The sequence below is a fragment of the Carlito syrichta genome, unplaced genomic scaffold, assembly GCF_000164805.1.
Source record: "Carlito syrichta isolate Samal-C Ts95f unplaced genomic scaffold, Tarsius_syrichta-2.0.1 Scaffold316173, whole genome shotgun sequence".
NCBI lineage: Eukaryota > Metazoa > Chordata > Mammalia > Primates > Tarsiidae > Carlito > Carlito syrichta.
Genome location: NW_007260269.1, coordinates 305296 through 322956, shown reverse-complemented (window position 1 = coordinate 322956; position 17661 = coordinate 305296). Strand labels below are relative to the sequence as shown.

General features: G+C 34.6%; 1 pseudogene; it reads left to right on the top strand.

Annotated features, from left to right (window-relative positions):
* Positions 1-413: 413 nt before the first annotated feature.
* LOC103276390 lies at positions 414-1422 on the top strand (annotated as a pseudogene).
* The last annotated feature ends 16239 nt before the right edge of the window (positions 1423-17661 follow it).

Sequence of the window (17661 nt, the reverse complement as noted above, 5' to 3'; positions counted from 1 at the left end):
AGTTCACATGATGTTGGAAAATAAGCGTTCTGACCAACCAGAATAAATATTAATAATATTAATCCTGGAATAAGAACTTTTCTAGACCTACCTAAAGAATGACTATAATTAATTTTCAAAGGATAAAGTTCAGATATGGGAAAATTAATTTCCTGTCAGAATAAAATCTAACATTTTCTAAAAAAAATCACAAATCCAGAATATAAAAAATAACAGATTTCTATAATGTTCTTTATGCAGTAAAAAAAACAAAACAAAACAACCACAAAAACAAGTAGAAAGGTGAAGAAGCAGGGGGAAAAATGGCCTAAAATTAAACAACAACAACAAAAAAACCCCAAAAAAACAGGCACTCAGGACTGCGGACTACGCCCCGGCCTGTGCCACCTGGGCAGCAGCATGGGATAGCAGCCATGGTGCGCCCGGACCACCTCCACAGGATGCGGGTGTGGTGGGTCCAGGTGGGGCTGCTGGCCGGTCCCCTGCGGGCTGCCTACCTGTATATCCCGCTCCCTCCCCCATCTGTGCCCCTCCCTGCACTCATGGAAGTCTTCCGGCAAGTTTTTCACCTACAAGGTACTGAGCATCTTCTGCCAAGACTCCATGGTTGTGGTGGGAAGTCCGGAGATAGTTGTGCTCCTGCACAGCTTCCCAACGTCCAGTTACGACTGGTACAAGATCTGGGAAGGTCTGACCTTGAAGTTCTATCCAGTGATCACCCTTGATTCCCTAGACTTTGGCTTCAGCGACAAGCCGAGGCCACACCACTACTCCATCTGTGAACAGGCCCATATCGTGGAGACCCTGCCACAGCACCTGGGGCTGCACAACCGCAGGCTCAACCTGCTGTCCCATGACTAGGGGGACTTCGTCGCCCAGAAACTGCTGTACATGTACAAGCAGAACTGCTTGGGTAGACTCACCGACAAGAGTCTCTGTCCAATGGAGGTATCTTTCTTGAGACTCACTGTCCTCTACTTCTCCAAAAGCTACTCAAGGATGGAGGCATGCTGTCCACCCATCCTCACGCGGCTGATGAACTTCTTTGTGTTCTCTCGGGGCCTCACCCTAGCCTTCGGCCGTACACTCAGCCCTCAGAGAGCGAACTGTGAGACATGTGGGTAGGGGTCCGCAACAATGATGGGAACCTCGTTATCGACAGTCTTTTGTGGTCTGTCAACCAGAGGTAGAAGTTCAGAAGATACTGGGTGGGAGCTCTGGCCTCTGTAACCATCCCCATTCATTTTATCTACCGGCCCGTTGGATCCTGCAAACTCCTATCCGGGGTTTTTGGAGTTGTACAGGAAAACGCTGCCACGGTTCACAATGTCAATTCAGGATGACCACATTAGCCACTACCCGCAGCTAGAGGACCCCATGGGCTTCCTGAACGCATACATGAACTTCATCAACGCTTTCTGAGTTGGACGGATAGCGCCCCTGTCACCTCCCCTGCTCCCTTACCTGTACTGTTTCCACTTAGGAAGAGAGGCCCACAGAGGCCCTGGGGGTCAGACACTAGTCTCTCGCCTCAGCCAGTGAGCAGTGTGCAGGAAGAGGTCTACAGGAGCCCCACCCAAAGGTGGGCATAACAACCCACCTTCTTTTCCCCCGACATCTGACCAAGTGCATGGACTGCCTACGTTCTGTGTTATTAGGAAATTCTGATGGGCACAACTGCTCACTGATGCAGAAAGACAGACATTCTTTTGTACAAAAGAGAAAAGTAAAAATGATTAAAAAAAACCAAAAACACTCAGTGAAAACAAATACAAAGATGTAGAGATGATAAAACTAGAGTCAAGAATTTTGAAATAGCTACTCTACATATTTTATAGATAATGTACAGATGCTTGCAAATTTAAAGAAAAAATGGATAAGATAAGTAAAAAGATAAGAAATATTGTTATAAAACAAAAACTTTCAAAAACTAAATGGAAATTCTAGAATAGAAAAATAGAAGATTCAAAATGAAAATGTCAAAGGATAGATTTAATAAAATGTTTCAAACCAAAGAAGAGAATGTCAGTAAAATTGACTATAGGATAAATGAAGCAATCCAAGCATAAGAACAGAAAGAAAATAATGTTTGAAAATAGGAAAACAAGACTCTATACTTTAATATTTATAATATTAATTATAAATTATGATAACAAAATAAATATAATTTAAAATATTATTATGTGGTGGATATTTACATAGTAAATATCAAACAATCTTAGATTGAAATCCTAGAAAGAGAACACTTTCATAAAAATATTTAAAGAAAGAAGACATTAAATATTGTGTATTTGATTGAAAAAATTAATATCTAGAACAAGGAAGCACAATGTACCTCAAGCATGATACACATACATGCATCCACACACACACATCAAAAGCATATGGTAACCAATTTTTAAGCTAATTACTTTAAAATCTTAAAATATTGCAGAGAATAAAGGTATATTATGTGAGAAGAAAAAGGTAAATTTAACAGCAGAATTCTAATTAGTAACATTACACAGTCATAGACAATGAATCATCATCTTTAAAATGTTGTAGGGACAAAAAATAAGTTTAAAAGTATACCTTAAAAATACTGCCTTAAGCTGGGTGCAGTGGCTCATGCCTACAATCTCAGCACTTTGGGAGATCAAGGTGAGAGGATTGCCTGAGTCTACGGATTTGAGACCAGTCTGGGCAACTTGGCGAGACCTCATCGCTACAATAAATCAAAAAATTAGTTGGGCATGGTGGCACATGCCTGTAATTCCAACTACTTGGAGGACTGAAGTGGAAGGATCATCTGAGCCCAGCAGGTTGAGGCTGTGGTGACTGTGAGCATGCCACTGCCCTCCAGCCTAGGCGACAGAGTGAGACTCCAACTCAAAAAAACAAAATTGCCTTTCAAAAGATTTTTCAAAATATTTTTGCAATACTGAAGATTGAGTTAAGACAATTTTAGACAAACAAAATCTAAGAGCTTTTTTGTTTTTCTTCACAACATAACTGCGACATAAAAAAAAGTAAAATAAAACTTTTCTCCAGGTTAAAGAAGAAAAATACCAGGTGGAAAAAGATTTCAACAAAGAAAAAAAGGGCATCAGAATAATCAATAACTTATTAGATATAAAATTATTTTATTTAACATCTTTTAAAGATAATTAGCCATGTAGAACATACACAAACAATGTGTTGTGGGATTATATCACATGCTTGATGTATAATAATAATAGCACAAAGGACATGAAAAAGAAATAGAACAATACTGATTTAAGATTCTAATATATTAATTGGTATAATATTATTTGAAAGTATATTGTGATAAAGTAAAAAAAAAATGTCTACACACATTGTAAACCTTAGAGGAACCACAGAAAATAAAGAGTTATATCAAGTCATATATTTACTTACTTTTATCAAATAAGCTAACAAAGTAAGTAAAATAAATAAATCAATAAAGCAATGTGACAGAAAGTAAGAAAATGAAGAAATAAAATAGAACAATGAGAAAAAAATAACAAGATGGTAGACTTAAACTCATTAATTGCATTAAATGTAAGTGAACAGAAATGCTAATTAAAAATCAGACATTATCAGACATGATAAGAAATACCCAACTACATTTTTTCCAAAATAACATACTTAAACTATGAATTCATAGGTAATTTAAAAGTAAAATGATGCCAAAAATATAACATGCAAGCCCTAATTATAAAAAAAAATCTGGAGTATATCAATATCAGAAAAAATAAGCTACAAATCAAGGAATATTTTCATAGAGACAAAAAATGATATTTCATAATGTTATAATGGTCAATTTGTCAAGATGACATAACACCTCTAACAAAGAATAGCCTATAAACATCAAGCAAAAATGTGTAAAATTAAAGGGACAAATAAACAAATCTACAATTATATTTTCATATGTCAATACTCCTTTTTAGTAATTGATGGAAAAACAGATTTTAAATCATTAAAAATAAATGATGTTCAAATAATGCCATAAAACGTTTTGATCCACTTGGTAGTATGTAATTATTTAACCAATAATATGCATTTATTTCCTTACATGCATTTACATAATTATTTAACCAAAATATGCATTTATTTTCTTACATGCATATGAGTAAGTAAATCATATGCTGACTCATTAAGTAGGTCTCAATATGTTTAAAATAGTTGAAATTATATAAAATATGTTCTGTGATTATAATGGAATTAATTAGAAATCAATAACTAAAAGATATCCAGAGAAATGTCTAAAAAGATGGCAAACACACAATTCTATATTACTTATAGTCAAAAAGAAAAGAAAGCATAAGAGAATTTGAAAAATATTTTAAACTGAATGCAAATATAAGATTTTGAGGCACAGATAAAGCATTGCTTAGACAAAAAAATTTAGCTTTAAATATTAGTGGTAGAAAAGAAGAAAGATTCAAAATGAATTATTTAAACATCCAATATGATAACAATATAAGAAACTAAAAAGAAAAGCAAATTTAATAAAAGTAAATAGAAGAAAATAAATAAAAAATAAAAGTGGAAATTAATAAAACAAAAATGTCAAAAAGGGAAAAGAAATCAATAAAAAACTTTTTTGAAAAGTATAATAAAATAAGAAAAAAAGACTAGTTGAACTGATCAAAAACAAAACAGAACACACATATTTTCAAATATTCAAATGAAAGAGAAGTTTTATGATAGGATCTGCACACTATAAAAGTAAAATAAGGGAATTCTATGAATAACATTATGCCAAAAAAAATTGATAAATGTGAAATAGACAGACTACTTAGGGAAGATGCAAATTACCAAAATTGACTTAAAAAATAGCTATAAACTTAGTAAAAAAATTAATTCATTATTTAAAATGATCAAAAATTACTATGACTCTCAAGACTTCATGGATAAATTCTCTCAAACATTTAAGGAGGAAATAACATTATTATTGCATCCATTCTTTGAACAATGGAGGAAGAGAGTACCTCTCCTATCTCTCTTATGAGACCAGTGTAATGACAATACCAAAAGCACACAGGCTATTATAAAAACAAGCAAACAAACAAACAATAACAACAAAACTATAAACCAATGATCCCTAAAACAGAGATGCAGAATTACTCAACAAAATATTAGCAAACCAAATCTATCAGTAAATAAAAAGAGCGATATAGCATGACAAAAATGTGGTTTACCTAGGTATCCAAAGTTTGGATTAACATTTAAAAATCAATCAATATAATTTTTCAAAATAATAAAGCAAAGAAAAATTATATATTCTTCTTAAAAGTTGCACAAAATTGTTTGACAAAAGTCAATGTTCATTAAGGGGAAAAACTCTTAGCACCCTAAAAATAGACAATTGTCTTCAGTTGATTTAAAAAATTATAAAAATCCTGCACCTAAGAAAATATTTAATGGAAAAAAAATGTTTTTTCCTAATACTAGAATAATGCAAGAGTTTCCATAATTATTTTCTTCAGTTCTATTTTTTGCAAGACCTCCTAACTGAGGAAATAGGAAAGAAAAACAAATAACACATATAAAAATGTATCTTTTGATTTAAGATGGTGTAACAGATACTGGATTTATTTATATAGGGTTATAAAAATTTCAAAATCAATTGTAATAATATTACAATATGTGACCAAAATAATATGACACTTTATCTGGGATTAATAGTAAGATATTGACTACAGAGGAGCATTGACTGGAGAAAGGGAACTTGAGTGTGATGAAAGAATTTTATATGCTTGTTATTAGATTTTATGGGTGTATATTTTATCAGACTCTTTAGAATTTACACTAAAATGGATGCTTGTATTACATGTAAATTTATCTTAAGTTGATGTAAATTTATATATTTATTACATATATCCGTGCTAGAGATAACTAAGGTATTAATGTCAATTGACATAAAAAATACCAATCTCATTTTGATATATTACACTTTTGAAAAGCTTACTGGTATATGAAACTTTTTACACATTACTTTCTAAGTGTTTATTTGGGTTCTTTAACACTCACAGAACCCCAACTTCTTACTAGCACTGCTATACTTGATCCTTTTCAGCAGAGTCAAATAGCAGAGATATGGAGAGTAATACGACAAACTATATAATACACCATGTAATTGAAATGGACCATAATCACTAATATTAAAGACAGTGAATCATTCTAATAGAGCTGTGTTCAGCAAACAATGAAAAATTATATGCCAGAAAAGCTATTGCTGGTTTTAAAATGAACAGAAATGAAGTGAAATGGAACGTCACTTGTTATTCATGAAGGTCAATTTAACGTGATTATTTTTTCCCAGCATCACAGCTTTGTGATTACTGTTGTATACCTGAGTGCTATTTTATAACTTAATAAGATATTAGGTTATAAAATAACCACCTGGTGATGATCTTGCTTAGCTGAGCCTAAATGATCCCCTAACTAGCATCAAGTTAAACATGCTACTGGTTGCAACGCAAACATTTCCAACTCATCAAGTCAAAGGGAACATAAGGCACTCAACAATTGTTTTATTTTAGCAATTTAAAAGGATAGAGGAAGTTAAGTCCAGGTTACTCTTCAGTGAAATATTACATTTAAAAATCCACTATCACTTATTTGACTCTACTTTTCTTCTTCTTCTTCTTCTTTTTTTTTTTTTTTTTTTTGGGAGTTGGAGTCTCACTCTGTCGCCCAGACTGGAGTGCAGTGGCCGGTCCCGGCCACCGCAGCCTCGACCTGTTGGGCTCCGGCGATCCTTCCGCCTCAGCCTTCCAAGTAGCTGGAACTACAGGTACACGCTATCACACCCGGCTAATTTTTTGATTTATTGTAGAGATAAAATCTCACCAAGTTGCCCAGGCGGGTCTCAAACTTGCGGGCTCAGGCAATCCAGTCGCCTCAGCCTCCCAAGGCGCGGGATTACAGGCTGAGCCACCGACCCCGGGTAACTCTACCTTTCATATAATATTAGCCTTTAATAGAAATTTACTTTGTAGTCTCAAAGAGAGTATTCTAAAATTAGAGCCTTATTTGGCATATGATAAATGTTGACATAGCAACTTCCTGCTAATATCCAACAAAGCTTTGAAATTCCAGATTAAGAAACCTATATAAAAGCTAATTGCAATATGCCTAAAGAATTATATCAGCACTACTAAGGGAACTCGTGTTTGAATGGCAAACAACTTGGTAAATACAATTTTCTCTTAAATTTGGATTTATCAGGAGTCTCAATCTATTCTATCAACAACTTTACTAGTTTTCCTATAAAATCTATCCCATTTTGCGCTTATCTCAATTTTAATTTTACTAAAATCCCAAAGAAACAAATTAGTAAGGTGGCAGTGCCTGGCTGAGTGCCTTCATTAGCTCAGCGCTAATAACTTCTTTCAGCACCACGGATAGCGCCTGACATCACAACTCAAGCTTATCCAAAAGCTAATTATTTTCCCTGTTATAAAACAAAGGTTCTATATCAAAGGCCCATAATGCGACACAGTATACCCTCTAGATGCACTGATTTGCAAAATAAATCAACTGTGTCAGGGAGGAATTTAAGTAGAAATTACAACAAATTGCAATTATACTTGCAATGGTGCACTATTTAAATGCTTTGTCAGTTGTTCATGGCGAGATGGCATCCATGCCATTTTGAGGGTTAAGGGAAAAAGGTTGAATTCTCATCTGTCACAGTAATAAAATGTACTTTGTTCTGTTGTTGCAAGTTACAGTGTCTATTATAGCTTAGTTCATAAATATTTAAATGATATCATCGAGAAAAAAAGACTTAAGGACCTCTGATAAAGTGAATAAAAATATTTTAATTATACATAGGCACACAAACACACATGCATATCTAAAAATATTCCAATTTATTTTAGGCTGCTATGCATTTGTATATTTCCCCCTTGGGTAGAGAGATCTTCTGAAATAACACATAAAATACATACTCCAGCTCACTTACCAAAGCACAGACAGTTCATTCCCAGAGGCCTCATAGCCTATCCTTCAGATTATACCACATCTACAGAGAATTCGAGAGAGAGTCAAAAAACAGACCAAAGTTTACTGAACTGAAAATTGCACTCAGATGCTAACTAGAACCCCACAGAATCTCCCAGTAGACTCGTATTTACAATATTTCAAAAGAAAAGTAGACTTGGAGAAGAAAATAATATTTCCACTTATTCCTTTCTCAAGGAAGAAGCTGCTAATTTGGAGCAATGCTGTGTATTTTAGTTTCTTGGGGTAAGTTCCTTAGAGGTCTCTCCAACTTTAGCTCATATTGAAAAGAGAGGTGAAAGAGAAACAAGGTGCCTAAAAGTCCCCTCAAATAAACAACATACAATCTAAGAAGTTCTAGGTGCTTGTAGGCAAGTAAAATATTCTCCACACACATTCTTACAAAATGTGTTTCAGTAATTTAAAATATTTAATTTTCCCTCTATTCTGTTTTGGCTTGATCATATAATCATAATTGCCTCTCCTTGCACTATCTTTCACATACCTATTCTTTTTAGTCTTTGATTTAAAAAGAAAAAGAATCAAGTTAATGGACTGTCATCTGTAATTTAGTCCTGTTTTTGCTTTGAACTTAGCCCATAAAAATTCTTTTTTCATATTAATATCAGTCTCTTGTTTTCTCACCACACATACACTCTCCCTTTCATTTCCCTTGGTTTATTTCCTAGGTTTCTATCTCCAAATCTTTTGCTATGTGCCAGGCAGAAGTCTGATCCTTGAGTTCATTTGTTATTCCAGTCTCATACACCCTATTGAGTTATTTTCTTTGCTGCAATCAGTCTTTAAATACAATCCAGTAAAGATACAGCAATGATTTTTGACAACCTGACCTTTCTCGGCTTTCTTACACTTGTTTAATTAGGTAATACGTGCAGCTGTGACTTGATCTTTACAGTTTTCCTCTGGAAGAAAGAGAGACAAGTTGTTTAAAGAAGGTCAGATTTGGCAGGTTTTCTAGTTACTTCAGGAACTGACATTGGAGACTTGGAAGCCTGAGGGGTTCAGGAATGCTATACTAGTTTTCCTAAACATAATAAAAAATTCTGATTTGAAAGACCACTTGACTCCAAGAATAAGTTATGAGATGAAGAGCTTTTCACTTCTGGATTGACAGCTTGAGGTGATTGCAAGTCATGACTCTTTAAGGGATAATCTTTGGACCATAGTCAATGAAGCAGTTGGCAAAAGCTCAGGTTCTAATTTTTAAAATTTACATCAAGTAACTCAAAAACAAAGAGATTATGCTAATTCCAGGTAAAATATAGCAGATAAGCCCAAAGTGGTTAGATATAGAGTATCAGTTTTTCAAAACTAGTGGGGAAAGGCAATGCAAAGGTATTCATCAACGATGAGTTCTAGAAAACAGTATAGTAAAATGTTGAAGTCCTGGTAGAGGTAGAACTGAATCTCAACTAAGAAATTATGTTCAAGTTCTAAAAGTGTCACCTTTGTGATTTGATTAGTTATTTCATCCATTCTTGATTTTAATTCTGTATTTCTACCATTATAATTAGCATACACATCCTCAATCACATTTTATATTTTGTGATATTCAATCCTCTTGTCAGATATGTGAGGCTCTTATTACTATCTTCCTTATCTCAGTGAGATTCAGTAATTTGTCCACTGTAGCATAAGTAGAAAGTACAAAAATGTGATTTAGAGATCTGCTAATAAAAAATCCTACACTTCTCTTTGGTTGTTAGACACTAATTTTGTTCAATGAGGAATATTGTTTATTTTGACTTCATGTTTCCTAACAGCTTTTTAAAAAATGTATTTATTTCATTATATCACCTATGTAAAGCAGGACCAGTAACTTCAAATCAGACTAATAGTAATATCCTCCCTCTTCCCCAGGGTTGTGTTGTAAACCATCTATCTGTTTATATGACCATTGTTTTTTCTTTGTTGATTAAGATATATCTTGAAACCATTTTTAACGTTTCACATCACTCTGCTTTTTAAAGACATGTCTGCTTAAAGTAGAATACTTCTATATCGTGCTTCAGAAAATGTTGATGATCCAGGAGGATCAATCCAATTTGATTTAATTTTATTCAGTAAGTACTTTTATTGCATGCTTATCTTGCAATCAATCCAATGATAGAGTTATGAGAGGTACAAAAAAAAGTGCTGGTTTCTGCCTTACAACAATGTAATATTTCATCGTAATAATGTGATACTGACATATGCCACATCTCAGTAAAACTATAGAATGTGTTCTGATTATGTTCTGAAGGAGTAATCCTGTTATGCAGTTTCAAAGCAAAAAAAATGCAATAGTAGATGAATTGGTCATGGAATAATATATGGAAAAGCTGGAGTCCAATATGTGATCTGAATGATGAATAAAATATGGCTAGATAGATGATGTGCGAGAGAAAGTAATTTCTGTCTACATTAAAAATCCTGAAGGGGAACTTTACACACAGCTCACAGGGTAGCAGGAAACATCTTTCTCTGGTGGGGGAGAAGTATATTTAGAAAAGTAGGGGTAGAGAAGATACAGTGAGTTTGCAATCATTCACAGCAGCTTTATCAAAATTAGTTAAAAAGTCAAGTATAAAATGTTACATACATGTGGGTTGTATTACTTTTTTTATAATTACAAAAGAGTGGAAATAACTTGCATGTCTTTCAATGATAATATTTAAATTCACCCCATATTTCCATATGGAATACCATAAAAGTATACACAAAGGATAAGTCAAATCTAATAAAAATGCTTAAGTATACTGTCAGAGAGGAAATAGGGTATGGTGAACAGGAAATAAAATACTTTATAAACAATGAAATAAAGCCGGGCTCAGTGACTCAGCCTGTAATCCCATGCCTTTGGGAGGCTGAGGTGAGTGGATTGCCTGAGCCCGCGGGTTCGAGACCCGCCTGGGCAGGCGAGACCTCATCTCTACAATAAAACCAAAAAATTAGCTGGGTGTGGTAGCGCGCGCCTGTAATTCCGGCTACTCGGAAGGCTGAGGCGGAAGGATCGCCGGAGCCCAGCAGGTTGAGGCTGCGGTGACCGGGAGCGGCCACTGCACTCCAGTCTGGGCGACAGAGTGAGACTCCAACTCAAAAAAAAAAAACAAAAACAATGAAATACTTTTCTTGATTTGGAACCATGTAAATATTTTTCCAATTAGAAAGAAAATTGAGCCTTGGCAATGATTTATTTCTTAGACATGACACCAAAAGCACGGAGAGAAAATCAAAAATATACAGTGGAATTGCATTAAGTTAAAAAACTTCTGCACAGCAGAAGAGACAATCAACAGAGGGAAAAGGCAACCTACAGAATAAAAAAAAATATTTGCAATAATGTTTCTGATAAAAGGTTAATATCCAAAGTATATAAGAAACTCATACAACTCAATAGCAAAAGAAATGACGATTTAAAAATGGAAAAAGGATTTGAATGATATATTTCTTTTTTTTTTTTTTGAGTTGGAGCCTCACGCTTTACCACCCAGGCTGGAGTACAGTGGCATGCTCACGGCCAGTGCAGTCTCCAACTGCTGCACTTAGGCGATCCTTCTGCCTCAGCCTTCCAGGTAGCTGGAACTACAGATACATGCCACCATGCCTGGCTAGTTTTTGTGATTTATTGTACAGACGAGGTCTCACCAAGTTGCCCAGGCTGCTCTCGAACCCTCAGACTCAGGTGATTATCTCACCTCAGCCTCCCAAAGTGCTGGGATTACAGGTTGAGCCACCGCACCTGGCCTGAATGATATTTCTAAAAGAAAAAGACATATTAACTGTTAACAGGTCCATAAAAGATGCTCAATACTCCACATCACTGAATGCAAATTAAAACAACGATAAAATACCACCTCATATCTATTAGGATGGCTAATTTTTTTTAAGTAAGATAACAACTGTTAGTGAATGTCTGGAAAGAAGGACCTCTTGTACACTGTTCATGGGACTGTAAATTGGTACAACCATACTGGAAAACAGTATGGAGATTCCTCAGAAAGTTAAAAATAGGACTACCATACGAATGATCCAGGAACCCCACTACAGGATACATGTTAAAATAGATTGAAATCTGTGTGCCAGAGAGATATGTGCACTCCCATGTTTATTGCAGCATTATCCAAAATAGTCAAGATATGGAAACAACCTAAATGTCCCTCAAAAGATGGATGAATGAAAACAATTAGAAATTATATATGCATATAGAATTATTTAGAAAAGACGAAAATTCTGCCATTAATGACAATGGAGAGCATTGTGCTAAGAGAAGTAAGCCAGATACAGAAAGACAAATAGGCTTCATGGTCTCACTTATAGACGAAATATAAAAGAGTCAAATTTATTGAGACAAAGACTAGAATAGGATTGCCAGAGCAGGGATTGGGGAAAATAGGAAGATGCTAGTGAAAATGTACAAAGTTTTAGTTATACAAAATGAATGAGTTCTGGAAATCTAGTGTTCAGCATGAGTACAGTTAATAGTAATGTGCTGCATACTTGAAATTTGCTAAAAGATCAATCTTCAGTGTTCTCATTACACACACAGAAGAAAAAAATGGTTACTATGTCAAGTGATAGATATTATTTCACTTGATTGTGGCCATCATTTCACAGTGTTTAAATGTATCAAAACATCGAATTGCACATATTAAATGTATACAATTTCTATTTGTCTATTATATATCATTAGAGATAGAAAACAAAACAAATTGCATTTAAAAAGAAATAAATAAAAATATATTTTAACAAATGAACCAAAGTGCTTTTCAAGTTGAGGGCACTGCAAGAGAGAAATAGAAGTTTCAAATATGTAAAACACAGACGTTTGATTTATTTTATCTCTAATAATATACATAACTAATGGCAAGAAACTACAGTCTTTAAACTACATTTGATAGTCACATTAGCAGTAAAATTGATAATTTTTTTGAAGTGATTATGTATAACATATATATGTAAATATACACATGCATATATGCAGATATGTTTATAAGCATATATAGTCAAATTGGCAACACATTTTTAAAATTAGGAATCAAGAATATCAACATGTTATATATGTGACAGAAGCTTAAAATCAAGCAAGTTATTTTCAAACTCTCAATTTTAAATTTGAGTACGGAATGTATAAGTGAATGATAGTTTTTCTTTAAAAATTCCTAATTCTGGCCAGGTGCAGTGGCTCATGCTTGTAATCCCAGCACTTTGGGAAACAGAGAAGAGAATTGCCTGAGCCCAGGGGTTCAAGAACAACCTAGCAACTTGACAAGACCTTGTCTCTAAAATAAATCAAAAAGTTACTCTGACATTGTGGAGAGCTTCTGTAGTGCCACCTACTTGAAGGGTTGAAGTGAAAGAATATCCCGAGCCCAGCAGATCAAGGCTGAGTTGGCCCTCAGCATGCCACTATATTCCAGTTTTGGCCACAGAATGAGACTCCAACTCAAAAATAAATAAATAAACAAAATAAAAACGACTAGTTCTGTCTAGTTAAAAGCCTCAGAGCAATGACAACACAGTACAGAAAGAACCAGATATGAAGAGAAAGCAGACAGAGGAAGAAGTAAGTCACATTTGGAAGGTGAAATATTGCACAAGACAAATAACAAATCAATGGCATTTAGAAAGTAGAAGCCTTAATTATAAAGTAAAAGAGATTTAAAAGACATAGTAGATGAGATACATAAACCCAGTTTGTATTCTGAGTCAAGCATACCAACAACAAAGACATTTGAATTATGCATTTGTTACTTGATAATAACTGAAGATATTAAGAAAATCCTCTTATTACTATTAGTCCATGTTATTTAGGAAAACATAGCATAAGATTTACAAGAAAAATGACTTGTCCAGGATTTGGCTTAAAATATTCCAAAAAGAAATTCAGAATTTAGATGATCAAGATTGGCAAAATATTGGTAATAATTGAAGGTGAATTATGGGTACATTAAGATTCCTAGATCAGGTAAGATCTCTCATGTTCAGGGTGGTATTGACTGTAGACAATTAAGATTCCTTATAGTATTATCTCTGGTGTTGTGCATATTTAAAATTTTCCCTAATAAAAATAGAAAAAAGAAACATTAGTTAAGTCTTTCCCTGAGTACAGTTAATTTTAGATAACAATATGGGAAACTTTCTATGAAGAGTGATTGTGTCCTCCCAAATATTTTCTTAGGCCTGCATATGCTATTGCCAAGCATTAAATAACTCAATAAACTAATTTATTATAATTGAGTCTGTATTAATGCAGTTAATAATTCATCTAACAAATATTTATTAAGGGTGTCCTGTATAAGATACTAATGATATATTTCTGAGTAACACAAAAATCTTTCATTGTGTTCATAGAAGTTGCATCTGGTGGGATGGAAAAATTCAATAGAAACAAGAAGACAAACAAAATGACTATGGATTTTGATAATTTTTAAAAAGAAAACAAGCAAGGAGCTGAAATAAACAGTATTGAAAAGGGAAAATGGGACTTTATTGTTGTGAAGAAAGAAATTCCATGTGGGGTGACATGTAAGTTCTGAATTAAAGAATGTCAAGGAAGTGTGCCAAAAAAAAAAAAGGGATCTCTCATATCAACAGACACTATGGTAAACAGAAATCTAATACAGTCCCCCAAGATTCCAGGTCTTTGATATATGTATACCTGCTTCTAGTAATTCAATCAAACATTACTATAAGTACTACAATGAAGGGATTTTCCAAATATAATTAAGGTTCTAAATCAGTTGACCTCAAGATAATGAGATTATCCTGGTAGGCCTGATTTTGCTGGTAGCAGAAGAGGAAGTCCATGATTCTGAAATATGATAATGATTTGCTACACTGTTACTGGCTTAAAAATGGAGATGGTCATGTGACAAAATGTTAATAGCATCTACAAGCTGAAAGCACGCTTGATTGACAGCCAACAAGTAAACAGGGACTTCAGTTCTGCAACCACAAGGAATTGAATTCTGTCAACAACCAGAGACTTAAAAAAAAGTTTATTTATTTATCTTTCCTGGTCAAAAGTTGTGAAGTAGAGCTCAGTCTGGTAAAACTTTGATTTTATCTTTGTGATTCCCTGGAAAGTAAATGTGCTGGACTGTGTGTGGTACACTGTGTCTAGGTTTGGTGAACATTCAGTGAAAATTGTAATATTCTCATCTTTAGAAAAATTGGTTCATAAGAGATATGAATGGAACATTTGTTAAAGAAGATGTTTGACACAGGAGAATGCTTTCAGGTTCTATTTCAATGATCCAAATAATCTGAGACTCATAAGCCAAGGAAAGGTGAGTACAAATGCAATATTTCATCTATATGTAGATTTAATATGGTCTAGGTACTAGTTAGATGTGGGGGCAGGGATGAATAAAAGTCAAGAGTGAATGTGTCTTCTTCCCTTCTCTACTTTAGTTGATCAGAAAGTTGATGATGCAGAAAATGGCAAATTAGAAGAGGCAGTTTGGGGAGAGAACAATAATTTGAGTCACAAGCAAATTTAACTTAAGGTATATAGCTGACTGTGTGGAAACTAAATATAAATTCTGGACTGTAGTAAGATAAATGGTAATCACTTATAGCAAATTAATAAATGGATGGATTCATGAAGCCAGGAGAAAAATGAGACATCTAGAGACTGAACCTGGAGGATGATTGCAATGGTATAATAGATCTGACCTGTCCAATGTAAGTGGATTTTACACATTTCTTCCTAACTAGGTCATAGTGAGAGTATTTACAACATGAACATCAGTGAACACTACAAATCAGGTGCCTCTCTCCTCAACACCAGTTGTTAAATTAAGCCAGTTGTTGCTAGCACACTACTAAACATAAGAGACACTGATTTTAAAAAGAAACAGCACCAACGCAGTATCTTTTTAAAAAGGATCTAAGATAGTTAATTGTCATAGAAGTTGTCATGAAAAATGTAGATGTCCACTGTGTAAATTTTGCTAAATGTCCAAAAATTATGAATGGCTTTGGTGACTACAGATTTGTCATTAATGTAAGAGAGCACTTTCAAAAAAGTAGAGGGCAAATGGCAAAGAATTGGGTAAAGGTTATATGCTGAGAAAACAGATCATAAGTAGAAAGCCATTATTTACTTAAATGACATGGCTTAGTAAATTGTTTGCTGGGATAACAATAAGAAGGTCTGTGTTTCTATGCTGTCACTATCACTTCTTTCTCTGACCTCAGTTTCTCATGTATAAGATCAAGGGTTTGGACAAAGTTTTCTGAAAGTTCTGATCTGGCCCCTTTAGTTAAGAAATGATGTTTGAAGATTTTCAAGAAATGAATTAAAATAAAAGAAATAAAACTTCAGCGTCTTCACACCCACCACAGTCTCCTTAGGCCACAATTATAATTACATCCTTTCTCTATAAACTTCATATCTGAAGCCATCTCTTCTAGGAATTAAACACATGCATCATCTCACATTTTGGTACAGGTATTATTTAAAAAAGAAATGAGACAGACAGTCAATGGAGGCTGATTAATGTGCTGTCTCAGAGGTGGGGGGAAAGAAAGGGAGAGGATTGTATTTAAGGATATCTACTTCCCTTTCTCTTCATTCCTTTAGGTCAAATTATTCACACCATACTGTCAGGACAACTGAAGTGACTCCTGGTGGTTGCAAAAAAATGGATTTCTTTATGTTAAATTTTTAAACATCTGTAAAATTATTTTTATTAAATATTCATCCAGAAAAAGCTTAGCTGCTGCTTTATTTTTTTCTCCTAGGGATTTCATGGATAACTTGTGAATATGAAATCTTCTTGGGAACATATACATTGGCCAGATTTTCTCTGAGTGTCTGGCATTTAACAGTTTGCCCTGCCACTAACGTTTAGGAGATGCCTCAGAGATCTAGAGAAGGGTATTCTAATACTTGTGACTCAAACTACAGGGGGATTTGGGAAAAATAGGGCTTTAGCATTCACTGAGGGAGAAAATGGACTACAGGGAAATCTAAGTTCTCAAGGTGGAGCAAACACAATTAATGGCTTCTAAAGCAGGTAGACAGTGAAGGAGAATTTATGAGCCCTAGATGACTCCCAGTCTTCTGACATCAATATATGATGATACCGATGCCAAAGTAAGAAGTACATGGGAAAATAAGGTGAGTAAACTAGAAAGTGAAGGGGAAAGCAATAGAAGGAGATGTAAAAGAGAAGAAAGAGACACATCCGAAGATATTTGCTTTGTGATGACCATAAAACATCACCAGTTCCTGTCATGATATTTATAAAGAACTTATTTATGTTGATGACAAACTCAGTAAGGTGATCTTGACAAAAGTACAATTGAAGAGTGGCCGTATTTGCAGCCAATATGACTCCAAGAGTGGAAGAAATAACCCAAGCACATGTAGATTGGACAAATAAGAGAAATAAGAAAAAAATCAGGCAGGACACTACTACTTAATGGGAAAGAATAAGCTGAGGAGTCAACAGAGGTGTTTGATAAGTGTAGGGGTCAGACAAGACAGAGAAGCACCAGATAAGCATTAAGAAGACAAGGGTAGCCGGGCTCGGTGGCTCAGCCTGTAATCCCGCGCCTTTGGGAGGCTGAGGTGAGTGGATTGCCTGAGCCCGCATGTTCGAGACCCGCCTGGGCAGCGAGACCTCATCTCTACAATAAATCAAAAAATCTGCCTGG